Source organism: Pleuronectes platessa, chromosome 19 (assembly GCF_947347685.1).
Source record: "Pleuronectes platessa chromosome 19, fPlePla1.1, whole genome shotgun sequence".
Lineage (NCBI taxonomy): Eukaryota > Metazoa > Chordata > Actinopteri > Pleuronectiformes > Pleuronectidae > Pleuronectes > Pleuronectes platessa.
The window spans coordinates 6339996-6353535 of NC_070644.1; the positions used below are offsets into that span (position 1 = coordinate 6339996).

The 13540-nt window shown below is 41.0% G+C and overlaps 1 long non-coding RNA gene across 1 annotated transcript; it reads right to left on the reverse strand.

Moving 5' to 3' along the window:
• Nucleotides 1-5833: 5833 nt before the first annotated feature.
• LOC128424998 (uncharacterized) lies at nucleotides 5834-12102 on the reverse strand. The gene is made up of 4 exons (XR_008333077.1): nucleotides 11962-12102; nucleotides 11250-11496; nucleotides 7123-7473; nucleotides 5834-6717 (listed from the first exon to the last, which is right to left on the reverse strand). It is a non-coding gene; the product is annotated as an uncharacterized LOC128424998 (long non-coding RNA).
• Between the last annotated feature and the right edge of the window lie 1438 nt (nucleotides 12103-13540).

The window sequence follows — 13540 nt, forward strand, 5'->3', positions numbered from 1 at the left end:
TTTATGTATGGAAAGCACTGCTGTGATACACTTCAAATTAAGTCCCACTAACACTCTATATACTGTAAGGGATTATCCTGAATCAACCCTGATCAATATGGCGCCCTGTGTTTCCATGTGTGCTGAAATTGAGCAAAGACTATGAGGTCATTCTTTGCAGAGAAAGTCAACAAAATGTATGATTGGCTGATTTCTCACACTGTGCAGACCAGTGGCGACAGACTAGTCAAGCTGCAGATGTTCACAGATTATAGGCTTGTGCAATAATCAGCTCGGTGGAGACGTGTGCAGTCTCTCATTACCAGTGGCCCTGTGTGACAGACAAAGATGCAGAGGTCTTTGTGCTCACTGGAAACTGTACAAGTGCAAGTTTATATTTTTTTAACTCGCAGAGGGAAAGTAATCAAATTGGAGAAATACACGATCAAGTGTGGAGACCAGTGCCATTTTGTAAGGTTACAGAAATTTTTGCAAAGTGTAGCCATTTCCAACTGATCATGTAGACACATCTCATGCTCGTCCAATACCTAAAGGAAAACTGGTCACAAGGGCCAGACAAATGACAATTCATGAAAGCCCCACAATTCACTTCGAAAAAAAAAACGGTTCTCTCGCGTGTTGGACTTGTACTTGTACTAGGTGGGGGTCAACAGGTCAATAATTCAGTGGGGGTTTGAGTGAGAGCTTTCCAAAATCTGAACATGGAATCAATAAGTCCTGCTCTCAGACTGAAAGGCCGCACTCCTTATTAACAATATGGGGGAACCCCATAGAGGATTAGGTCTTGAGTCTTTATAGACAAAGGGAAACAGGTCCAGTCATTTAAAACAAATGTAACACACTTTAATACAAACAAAGAAAATCAACCAAGTAACTCATGCTGTTGAAATATGTTAACATCTTTATTAGTAAGTAACTCTGTTTGATTGTCAGCATTCCGTTGTGTGGCTTGTGTAGCTAAGTTTTTAGCTTTTGCCAATGTGTTGCAGCTTTTGTATTTGTGTTTTCCCTTAATTTGCTTGTGCAAGATGTCTCGGCCACCGTAGTTTGAGACCCCCCCCCCCCCCCCAGGGACTACCTCAACAGCCTTGTTTTCCTTTCGGGCTGTAACACACAAACACGTGGCCCAACTAATGCAGTATTTATGGCATGATAGTTTAGAAGGAGCCCTTTTACTCTTTTTCATCAACTTCCTAAAGTGAGGTTAATTTTACTGCCCTCTAAGTGGATTATTACAACCAGGACATGATGAACTGACGACTTGGCGTTATGAAATTATCATTTGATCCTGAAATTGTGCACATCCATAAAACTGCAGATTGTGCTATTGCGCACTGCATAACCCGCATTTGTTGGAAGCATATCTAAAATGTTATGCACAGTCACTTTCCCGGGCTCCTTACTTGAGAGCAGGGAAAACAAGAGTGCAAATTTTAAAAGGATGAGTAGACGGCAGGAGCAGAAGCCTTCAGCCTATTCTCTGATGCCAAGTTCAGACGACGCAACTTTCTTCTTTCAGTCTTAACATCAGGAGTCTTGCGATCATTGTGAGTTTTACTCGACTGACGGGTGACAGGTGGTCAAAGGCAACTGAATGGCTGTTGTTGTCGCAACTTCATCTTGATATTTTACCTGCAAGAAATCTTGTCGGAGCAGGCGACGCGTCAACGGGTCTCTCAAATCCGGTCTTAAAGAGTTCGCACATAGTGTTTGGTGATTGGCCGTTCACTTGGGGTTGACAACGAGTTCCAAAAGAATTCAGTTAAAAATCATGTAGTGTAAACCATAACCTGTGGGTGTAAACTAGGCATTGAAGGTGGATTCAGTAAATTTGGAGACTGATATTTAAATTCAACAACAAAGTAAAATAACTACCTTAGCTGATCAAGGTGGAACAAATAATGATTGTTCTTTACATTGTTGGGTTAAAGCTAACATGCGGAGAGGAAGTGATGTCCTCACATTGCCAGACTGCAGAAAGTGATACCAACAACCTTACTGTAGCTAACACCACCCGAAAAAAACATTGTGGCAAACTGGGAAACAAGCCAAATGATACAAATTCTGGATCTGTTGATCAAGAGAAGGTATTCACTGATTTTGACTCAACATGTATTTTATAAGAATGGCTTACTCTATCTTTAAAAACAGCCTGCTCTCAAAGGATATTTCATTGCTTTGCTCTGAGCCCGATGATGAAGCATCCTCAACATCCTAAGTGGACAGCGATGTCAAAATACACAGCCTGCCCACACAGTATCCACTGGTCTTATAGAAAAATAGCTGTAGAGTGTGTTGGATAGTGTTATTTAGATGTTAAGAGATATACTGCCCTCACCACCACCACCACTTACTTTGTAGTATTTATTTAAAAGCGTGCATTAAAAGCCTGCAGGCTAACATCTATAATGACTAGATCTATTTCTGAGCCTCCCTCAGCTCTCAGGGAACCATTTCTATCATGCTAGTTGTTGACAAGAGCATGGTCCAATGAGCCCAGGGGAGTTGCACTTAAAAGCCTCCCCCGTATTTGTTATCTGTTTTCAATCTGGAGATATTTGACAAAGCATGGATAGAAAAACTGTAGGGACTGGAGTTATCTGAGCGGCCACTGTGCGACAGTACATAAAGATCAATTTGGGCTTTGGGTCAGAGTCATTCTGAACGATGGTAATCAGATTTCACATGGAGGCTTCAGTCAACATTGAACTGATTTTGTCACTAATAACATTTCCTGTGGCATGCAGACCGCTCATGTGAAAAAAAATACAAAGCTGTGAAAAACGCAGGGCTGCTAAGAGAGTACACTTAACCATTTTACACACATGAATGCATGAAGTCAGGAGCAGGCAGCTGATTATATTGATGTGCATTCCAATTATCCAGTAATAAGCCCATAGAAAAAGTGTCTGTTTGTCCTGTAGTGTTACAACAGAGTGTCTGTTTGCATTTCATGCCACCAATTCGGCTCTATACATTAATGCAACCCTTTGTTGTGAGCAGTAGTCAAGAGACAGAAAAAAAATGAACAAAAATATACTCACAACAAGAGAGGAAGGGCCAAGTGTGTAAACAAACAACACACGAACATTTTACACAACTGGACAATCTTGAAAGTTTAATCTGGAGTAAAGCTGGAACACGCCGCAAATGATAAATTGTTATAATGAACAAGTCAGAAAACAGTTGCCTTTTTTTGACAGGCATGGAATGACAACACATGGAGTTGTGTATGTGGCTTTACTAATCTTTACCAATATCACCTTTCTTTTGGCTCCTATTTCCTCTCTGCCACGATCTCGCTCTTGGCTCTTCTGCCTAATCCTCAACTACATGTCCAGCTCATTGTTAATGTTGTCTGCTGTTGAGTCCTGAACAAGCTGTGTATGGAAGGTTTTTCAGAGCTATTTTGTTGGAAACACCAACACCGCTGCTGCATCTGGAACCAATGTGGATGACAGCGGTGGAAGTTAACCGAAACAGTAAATCTGTGGGATACAAAACCAGAGTAATGCGCTGAATGATGCTGAAACGCTCAGTGGAGAGAAGGAAGCTGCAGAGTCCAGTGATAATTCTTCCTGGGTTCATCACCACGAATGACCTCTCTCCTACCTTTATATACATCACTGTTAAAAAGTCTTAGAATTCCTCAATTTTCCAGCAGTTAATTACATTTACATAATTCAATGTCTCAGTTTTTCTGAGATTTAACCTCAGAACAAATAAGCATTCGGAGGTTTTGAAAACAAGGAGGCATAGTATGTTTTAATGAAACAAAATTAAATCAGCTTTATTTTTTACTCATCCAGCAACCAAACATACTTGTGACATTAATTCGACTATGGAAATCAGATTACTCAGACAGTTCATTCCCACACAAATCTGGGTATTTTGTCCTCAATTCCAGCACTGGAAATGGAGGAGGGGAGTTCTGAGACACGGTTCAGGGTTCGGTCATCCAACACATATGATGGTGGTGATGATGATGATGTAAATGATAAGTTTACTTAAGTTTTTAAACACATTCATACCTTCAAGAGGACCTGACAGTGAATGAGTGATGTGTGAGGGAGAAAGCGCTGAACATCTATGCTCTGTAGGAATATGTGTTAATGGGAAAAGTGGCGAAAACGGAACTGTAAAGCACTTGTACAGTAATGTCTATCCTGCTGGTCCTGGGGTTCTTCCAGGCTACACAATCCTACCTCTAACCCACCACTCTTTTTAGCCTACATGTAATAACTTTATTTGTATCGACATACATTTCTCTACAACTACAGGAAGTTCTGATATATACTCAGATGAATTCTGAAGCCTTTGGTGATCCTTTTACCCCTCAGCCCCAGCCGTACTTAACAACAGGGTGTTATTTCAGGCCGTACGTTAGCATGCAGATGTTAGCATTTAGCTCAAGTGCCTCACAAAGCCTCACAAAGCTGCCAGCATGGCCATAGACAGTCTTGTTACAGACACAGTGAAGCATGTACTGAACGTTAACATGCACCTTTGAAAGCTGAGCGTTTCCCAACGTATTAACTTTTTTGTAAGGAGATCAAATAGCAGAGGGGGTGCAGCTCCAGAGAGGAGAGATGTTATAATTGTTTAGAGTTGAGGAGGACCTAATATTAGAAAGGAGTTTGGCAGGGAGAGGGTTGAGCAGACAGGATATCAGATTCTAAACAGAGTCTGGAACCGTCTGTCATACCCTCTCTACACCCTTCATCAGATATGGTACTGTCCCAAGAGACGGCCAAATCAAAGGCAGTACCACTGCCAAATAAACCAACAAAAACCAAATGTCTTCTTAACCAACAAGGCTGCTTTAGTAAGGGGGTCAGGAAATCCTAACATCTTGCTTGTGAGCCTTTGTAATTTAAGCCTTTGTTTAGTATATAGCCATTTGACCTGCAGGTAAAATCCGGAGAAGTGACTACGGAGTAAGCCCAGAGTTTGCCTTTCACCAGCATCAGTTCTTATCACCACAAACTCTCCAGGCATGTTCGTCGTTGTCTTCTACGTATATGCTACGCTTTTTCAACCGCAGGTGTTTGTTTCTTTTTGTATTTTTCATATTCGAGTCACGTGTTCGAAGTGTGTCAGAGCCTCTCACTCAGACATTTGCCTGCACACATGCACCTCCTCTTCTTAAAAAGGCCAGGGAATAATTGCATATATGATTTCAGTGTCCATACACTCGGCCTAGTCTGTCCTTGATAGATTTGACATCTTTGTGCCATGATCAGACAGGGAGATTGAGCTGCAATGTTTTTTTAATATCATTTCCTAGAAAGATAAAAAACCTTGGAGCGATGTTCATAAATGTCAGTCACGCACTGGCAGAGGGCTGCACAGCTGAATTAATATTATATGGAGCAAACAATGCTCGATCCAATTTTATGGGTCTATTCCAGTTTCCCACACAGTCTGCGCCTCCAGTCATGCAGACCTGCGCAGGCTTGCACTTGCAGTGGCACCAGACGTGAGCTGTCTACACTTTTATATTTAGTCCAGAGACCTTTTAATGGATGGGACCACTGGAGCACAAGGTTTCTGCAAATCGCAGATTACAGATTTTAGTTATTTTCGCCTTACCATAAAATGTTATGAGAAACTACCGTTATATAGCAAAGTCAATGACATCCTGCATTGGCTTTAACAAAACATTGTATTGTAAATAAGTATATTAAGTAAATATTTTTTTAGCATGCTTTAGTAAGAAGGAAAAAGTACAAACAAAATATAACTATTGACTAAATCACAATCAGGGCTTCAACAGACATTTGTTTCATTTGACTTTACTTTGTTTTAGTTACCAATCAGCTGAGGATTTGATTATTGGTTTATTCAATATAATATGTCTATAAAATGTAACAAAAAAAACATCACAACTCCTCAGATTTCAAAGTTACATCTTGACAATATATTTAGTCCAAAACCAAAACATATGAATCATACAATGAAAATAGTGCACTGGTTAGCAGTTTTTTTTCTTGATAATAGACTCAATGGGTTACTCAACTAATAAAATGGATGAGGATCAGTTTTCTGTCGGTTCAGCACCTGTTTACATGCTTCATGGTTTGCTATGCGAGCGTGCCTGCAAATGTATGTCTAAACCCAACCAAGCCTGAGAGAAAACTAACTAAGCCCAACCCAAACCTGGTTTGTTTATTGTAACCCAGGAAATGTTTCTCCCTCTCTCTCTCTCCCTCTAACCAAGAAGACAGAAATGGAGCACATAACGTAAACATCTTTGTTTTTCAATTCATAAACAAATAAGATATAGGATGCATCTTGAGTTTCAAAAAGGAAATATTTCATGCGTTTGCCCTACCTCTGACAGAAATCGCTGTTAGGGCAAAACCCACAAGTCAGTCCTGACAAGTACTATTCAATGTATCTTGTGTTTGCCGCACATGATGGACATTCTGCGGGGCCTCTCTGTTCCTGGCGTTTTTTTTATGACGCCAGATGGTTGGCCTTACACACAATGCAGTGCCCTCTCCATCATGTCCCGCACACTGATACCTATGTGGTGGGAACTGGATGTGTAGTACAGATGAAAGAAGCAGCTCATTGCTCATCCGCTGCTTTAACTGGTCTCTGGAGCCCACACCCTCTCGTTCACCGGCGCTATCAAAGCCTCGCTTCTCCCGTTGCCTCAGTTGTTCTTCCTTCTGCCATCTTCTCAACGTGTTTTGATTCTCTTGCCATCTGCTGTCAGAGTTGGGTCGAAATGTAAGTTAGCAGGCATAGTGGGAGCCCTGTTTGCCGTTTAGAGTCATAAAGTTGAACAAAGTGAAAGAGGCTGTATCTCTGCAATCAAATTAAAAAGAGAGGATATCATGGGAGTCACAGTTGATGGATTCTTGTTTTACCTCTGACTTTGGGCTTTGGGTTTCCAAATTCAAGAATCTACCCACACAAAATGTGAATCTCTCAGTTCATTCAGCAACGCAAGATTATCGATTACCATGTTAAAGATTTTAGAAATCTAAATTCCTTTAGGTTCATCAGTTTTGTCCATGTGCTACGATAAAGATTCATTTTTAGATGCAAATATGTGTTTTAATTTGACTGCACGTGTAACATTTGCCTTGATGATGAGGAGTAACTACTTACTTAGTTCTGTCCCTTAAGGGGCTGAAGGCATCTATGATCTGCTTACATCTGGGCCTGTCCTGGGCTATGTGTTGGACCTCTCCTGTCAGATCAGTCTGTTTCAGCTCGTCCGTCACAGTTCGCCGCCATGTTGTTTTGGGCCAACCTTGTTTCCCAGGTGGTGTCCATCATGTGGCGGCCTTTGTAATCACTTCTAGTCCATTCTGAAGACATGTTTGAGTCATGGTAGGTGCCCACGTCGGATCTCTACCACCACAGTCAATTTTTTTCAGTCAATAGTTGATTGTGCTCTGGAAGGTTTTGCCCATTCGTAATTCCTCTTAGCTGTGTTTGTCTTGGACATTTCTTCCTCTAAAGAAAAAAAATAATGTTGGGTGCAAAAAAGATGAGTTTGTCTGTGATTCCTGTTTCATTTAAAACTAGTGGAGTACTTGTGAGTAAGTAAAACTCTATCAATTTCAGGGTGATCGAAACAACACACAGTCGAGATGGTAACATGCAGGTGTCAATATTACATTTTTTGGTGATTGTCGACTGTGTGTAATTTAATGTCATCACCTAAATTGTCTGTCTTATAACCAAGAGTTCCATTTTACATAAGACTAGTATGCACTGATATTGCACATTATACATTTTGGACTTGAACATTTACAGAACTGAATACGTCTGCACTATTTACACATTACTCACTTTAAAAGCTGCAGAATACGTCAGCGAGACTGACTCTAACAGAATCTCTCCAACAGTATCTTCCAATCTGAGTGAAAATGTAACAGCAGTCCTGCAGTGCCAGTGACAGGGGGGATGGATGAGTATCTACCAGGAAATTCAATTTGCAGCTGGATCTTATAGCCCCCTCATGTAATTCAAATCGACAGTTTGAAACCCTCGCTGTATGTTGCTGACGAATTTGAAATGCAGGTGAGAAATAGCTGGACAGATCCCGGTGTTGGCGTAGGGAGCGAGAGGGGCACAGAACAGTGCATGCTCTGTCCTGAGTGCTGAGGAAATCCTGGGACTATCTATAGCAAAGTTCATTAATTGATGTTATTAGCTATGAAATACTACATTCAGCATATTACACAAATATATTTCAACCTAGTGTCTCTGCTGACAGAGTAATAGTGGTGTCCTACTCTACGGTTCAAATAACATTATACATTTCCAGTACTTCTTCCAACAGTTATTCCAAAACTTATTATAAATTGTAGAAAAATAGTCAAAGCTAATATAGCTACTGCAAAAACATTTTTAATAGAAGCTGAGAAATCAAGATAAGTACAGCCTTGCTTTTAGCTCTGTTAAGCTGCATATTTAATCTTCAGCACAGGCTCCTAGGAGGGCCCACAGTGACATGCTAATATTTTGAAGTTATATTGTTTTCTTACATGTGTTAGCATGCTAAAATTGGCTACAAAGCACTGAACACAAAATTCAGTTGAGGTTGAGTGTAGATAACCGACTGCTGTGGAGACCTGTTCTGAACAGGTGTGAACACATTTTTGGTCGGGTTCCATAACATAGGCTGAGGCATCTTTGATTTTGTACCCAACACATGTCTGTAATCGGGGAGGACTGCGAGCTCAGGTCAGGTTCGAAAACCAAAAAAGTGAATGTCTGCTGAAGTAGAAAAACATTGACAGGCTGGTGGTGGTGTAACAAGATTCAAGCGATCTTTTGAGTCATTAGGATTCATCATCTGGGGACCATGTATGTCTGTACCAAATTTCATTGCATTGTATCCTGTAATTTAGGATTTAGATATTCTAATGCAGACCAAAGAAGTCAACTGACTGACATTTCACCATAAACCAAAAGGGTCTACGTCACGGTGGCATCAGAGGGTCAAACAATTCAGCTTCAAACTCTGGGGATCATGACTGTAACATTCATGCCAGTCAACCCAATAGTTGTTGATAGATTTCGACTGGCATCACCATCCGTTGGGCTGCACCACAGACGTAAGAATCCACGACGGGCCATTCTGTTGACCAGTTTTCTTTCAACACAGAATCCATTTCGAACATGGCCAAATAAATCCCCACTGAACAGAGGGACCAGCAGTGGAAATTGATCTTGACGCCAAGTCAACCACATGAAGTTATCATTCATTGTGGTTTTGTAATTGTATTATTAATGTCAAAAGAGAAGGCTCGTTCTGCAGTAAAACGTCTTTCCTCTTCTCTGACTGATGGCAGGACAGGCTTACACAGTGGGCTCGCTCTCTTGGCCCTCTCTCCTATCCAATCTTTGTGAATTATCTCCTCCCTCACAGGGAGCGCGTTGTGGCAAACACATCAAATAAGATTACACTCATACAGCGAGGGTATATTTACTCCCCTCTGGGACATATTTAATTTGCTTGTTTCCTTGGTAACATGAATCTCGCAAAGAGTGGCTTCGGCGTTGCCTGTAATTATAGCACAGGCCTCTTCATCAGAGGCTTTAATCTGAAAAATGAATACACTCAGGCCGTCATCCAGGCCCTGCGGCAACTCACACATGGCCTTGGACACCATGAAACGCAGCCATAGGAATTAGGACTCATTATTGCTCTTGAACCAGTGAACTTGTGTAATGAGCATTAAGTATAATTTTAAAGTAATAGGGAACAGGGCAATTGATGTCGCCATTCCCTCTTGTGTGATGAAGAAGTCAACATATATTTTGACAAGGAAAGGAAAGTGAGCATCTGAAGGGTCACTGTTTTCTCTTGTCATTTACTGTATGTCGATTCAGAGATGTAGCTAAATGCTTTTGTCTCGCGTTGGGGAGATAATAAATGATTCATTAAAGTAGAGATGTTCCCTCCAGAGGCACTTTAGGAAACTACAATGAAGGAACTGCTTATAAAGACGAACAAAGAGCGGTAAGCCTAAACTAAATCTGAAAGAGTGAATCACAATGATGGAAGTCTGCAAAATAAGAAGAATTGGCATTGAAGTCTCAAAGTGAATTAAATTATGAATGGAATCAGGGAGGCTTTACACAGGGCGCAGTGGTGATTAGTGACAAATGTGACCACGCTAACATGCTCTGAATGAAACATCTTGTTGCTATGCAGGTACATTGTTTGTCATATTAACCATCTTAATTAGGTGTGTTAACATGCTAACAGCATGCTAATATTTGATCATTATCAGTAAACACAAGGTACAGCTGACACTCAATGCGTTAAAGAAAAAGGCTGGACTCACCAAAGTCAATTGGATTCATTTTCTGAACCATGAAGAGTTTTTTAAATCAACTTATAGAGGAGATATTTCACTGGATATATGGATAATTTGACCTACTTGTGGCACTAGTGGAATGGTTTTGGGATCACAAACGTTAACTGAGTTCCTCTGGGGACCATGAATGTCTGTACAGAACAAAAGCCATGTGTGGCTGCAAACAGAAAGGTTAAGATAGAGACATAAAGGCAGAAAAAGCAAGAGGAGACACAGGGGCAGGCATGGCGGAGTGTCTAGGTTCCACCCAACAAGAATCATGTCTCGCCTCTTGGAATGGTTTCAAGCCCTACTGCTCCAAATGAGAGGGCCCTGGAGCAAGGGTGCAATCTCTCCTCGCAAAATCACTGGCCTGTGCTCATCAGCCATAAACATGTCACTGCCGAACTAGGTCGCCGTTCTCCGTGCGCACACATGAAAAGGGGGCCTCCAGTGCCGCATTGGCTGTCTATGCGACTTTCTGTGCTGCACCTCCACATGGTGTGGCCCATTTTTTCCCTCTTTTGTTTATGTGACATGTCCCCACCTCTTGCTCCCTCGGCATGCGGTAGGAGCAGGGGGGCATTAACATGGAGGGGAACATCCGTTGAGGAAAAGAAAGGGAAAGAAAAAAAGAGGAAGTGTAAAGAGATGGCAGAAATAAGAAGAAAGGTTTGGTGGAACTGCAAAAGGAAGTCTTGAGGTTTTGAACATGCAAAGGAATCTCTCTGGGGAAAGTACACACCGCAATGGCCTGCACAGCTTTTCTGAACAACTGACTAATCAGTTGCTCTTCTCTTTAAGGAGTGACATATCTAAACTGCTGCACGTTATTTGAAGCAGATAGAACGAGGACAGACAGAATATAAAAGAAAAACTGTTCAAACATTCACGCTAGATGAGAGTTCAGGTTTCTACCTGTTAGTGATTTCCCAGAAGTCTCCACTGCACCTTGCCAACATTATTCATTAATCACCGCCCAGTGTTTGGTTCCAAGACGTCTTGTTAGTGCAGGGCAGGAGTTGGTAGATTGTTGGAGCAGTGTTCGTGTGAGACGTGGCAGTACACAAACCTCCCATTTTCTTCCTCACTCCACTTTTTTGTGAATTATTTATCACCATACTGAATATTGAAGTGTTTCATCTTCAATGGAATTTGTATGCTTCTATCAGGAAACCATAAAAAGAAAAAAGCACATTTCCTGATGCAGGGCGTCAACCTTTAGAAATATCGCCACTTAACTTACACTTCCTTTTTTCACAGTACGGAAACACGTTGTCGATCCAGCGTGTTCCAGTAGTTACATTTTCCATAACATGTAAATAATCTGATGGGAGCTCAATACACTTACAACATATGTGAAGAGCAATGTGCATTGATACATGCCATATTATCACTTCTTTTAAAGCTGCCATAATCAATAGTTCAATATATTCAATGGCTCAAATTACAATGTATATATGAAAGAAGTAACTCATGATGAACCAACAGAGTTTCACATGCTCTGCAGGTCCCCTCAGTCTCTCAGTCTTTATTGTGTCCACTCTCATCAGGGTTTTTTCCTTCCAGATGCAGCAAAAAGTTAAACTAAAAAAATCTGTGAAATCTCTAAAAACTCATTGTGCCCTACCTGCCCAGCAGCAGACAGACGATTCCTTCAGGAGTCAGTGAAGACCAAAGCGGAGCTAAAAGAAAGGGAGCCTTGGTCTTCCATAATTCATTTAGCAAGAAACATGACTCCAAATGAGTACTCTGTGTACTGGATGTGTAGAGGCAGCAGTTTGTTTATTTAAAAGTTGATCTAGGGTCACTTTTGTGTTTAAAGGTTGTTTCTTCAGCTTCCAGTTATTTATTAGTTAGTTAGTTGGAATTTAAAATGTGGGAATACAACAACTTGCCACTGACAGAAAAACAATTGGTTCAAATGGACCAGAGAGACAAGCAGTATGATAAGATTCTGTCTACATATCGTTCAAACTAACATGCAGATTCACAGATTCTGAGATGCAGCTTCTGCTGTAGTCAAACCCCCTGTTCCATTGTATGCATGGTCTCCAAAGCATGCAGGACTTCTTACGCTAGAAAACACTTGAGCTGTAACTAATAGTGAAAATGAATGATTTATGGACCGGTCCAGTGAAGAAGGTCATTGTCTGCCGCATCTGATGAGTTGATGGTTGAGTAGAGAGAAGTTTTCCTTCATACCAGAGGAATGTTCTTATACAGACAAGCACACAAGCAAGTCTGTGCCCTGAGCTGAAGAATTTGCAGAGGGTTTTTTGAATCGCAGGATGCGGAATTAGCGACAGAAAATCTTCAATTAGGAAACAAATGTTGCACTAATGAAGGATCATTTCAGACAATGTGAATTTGTGTGTCAGGATGGATGGAAACCCCAGAGTACCAGAAAGAAGCATTATTAAGTTAGAGTCATTTAAAAAAGTACCTACGGTAATTAAAGTACAACTTTTACAGAACATAAATGAATTTCAATGATGCACAAATGTCTAATGCACAGTAAATATATATTTTTTCCTATTTATACATTTGTACAGATGCTTTAATGTGATCTCAAGTTGTCTCTTTTTATTACATTTCCTTTCAGCTCATAATGGCCACTTCACAGAAAGCTGACTGAGTGTAAAACATAAGGAGGAAGTATAGTTTTTTTCCTTTTCCGAGGGTTTTATGTTTGAATAGGCGTTGGTGGGTGATGCATTTCACAAGTTCATCTTAGGTTGGTGAGCATAAGGGGTTACCCATGTGAGAATTCTCAGCTTGCTCACAAAAGTAAAAGAATCAATGAATGGGGGGAGGATAAACAGCCGGGAGGCCGAGAGCTCTATACACCAAAGTTACCCATTATTAAAACACTGAAAACACTGCATAGATTAATGGTTTAAGGGGCCCGATCCACGCAGAGGGAATTCTTTAAAAAGTAGGTCCCACTGTTTCAACATGAAAGGAACTGTCTGCCGTATACCTGCAGCTATAATTCAGTGTCTGAGGGCCCATACAACACTTCAACTCCCCAGAGGAAAACTATTTTGACAGAGTCTGGAAGAGGAAAGGGTGTCTTGTTTGTTTTTGCACTTCCCCCCTTTATTTAACGTAACACAAACCCATACTTGCTTAGAGGTGGAGAAATGATGCTGAAACACATTTGAATCTTTCTGCAGCACATGTTTATGTACGTGGGCGTCAATCCA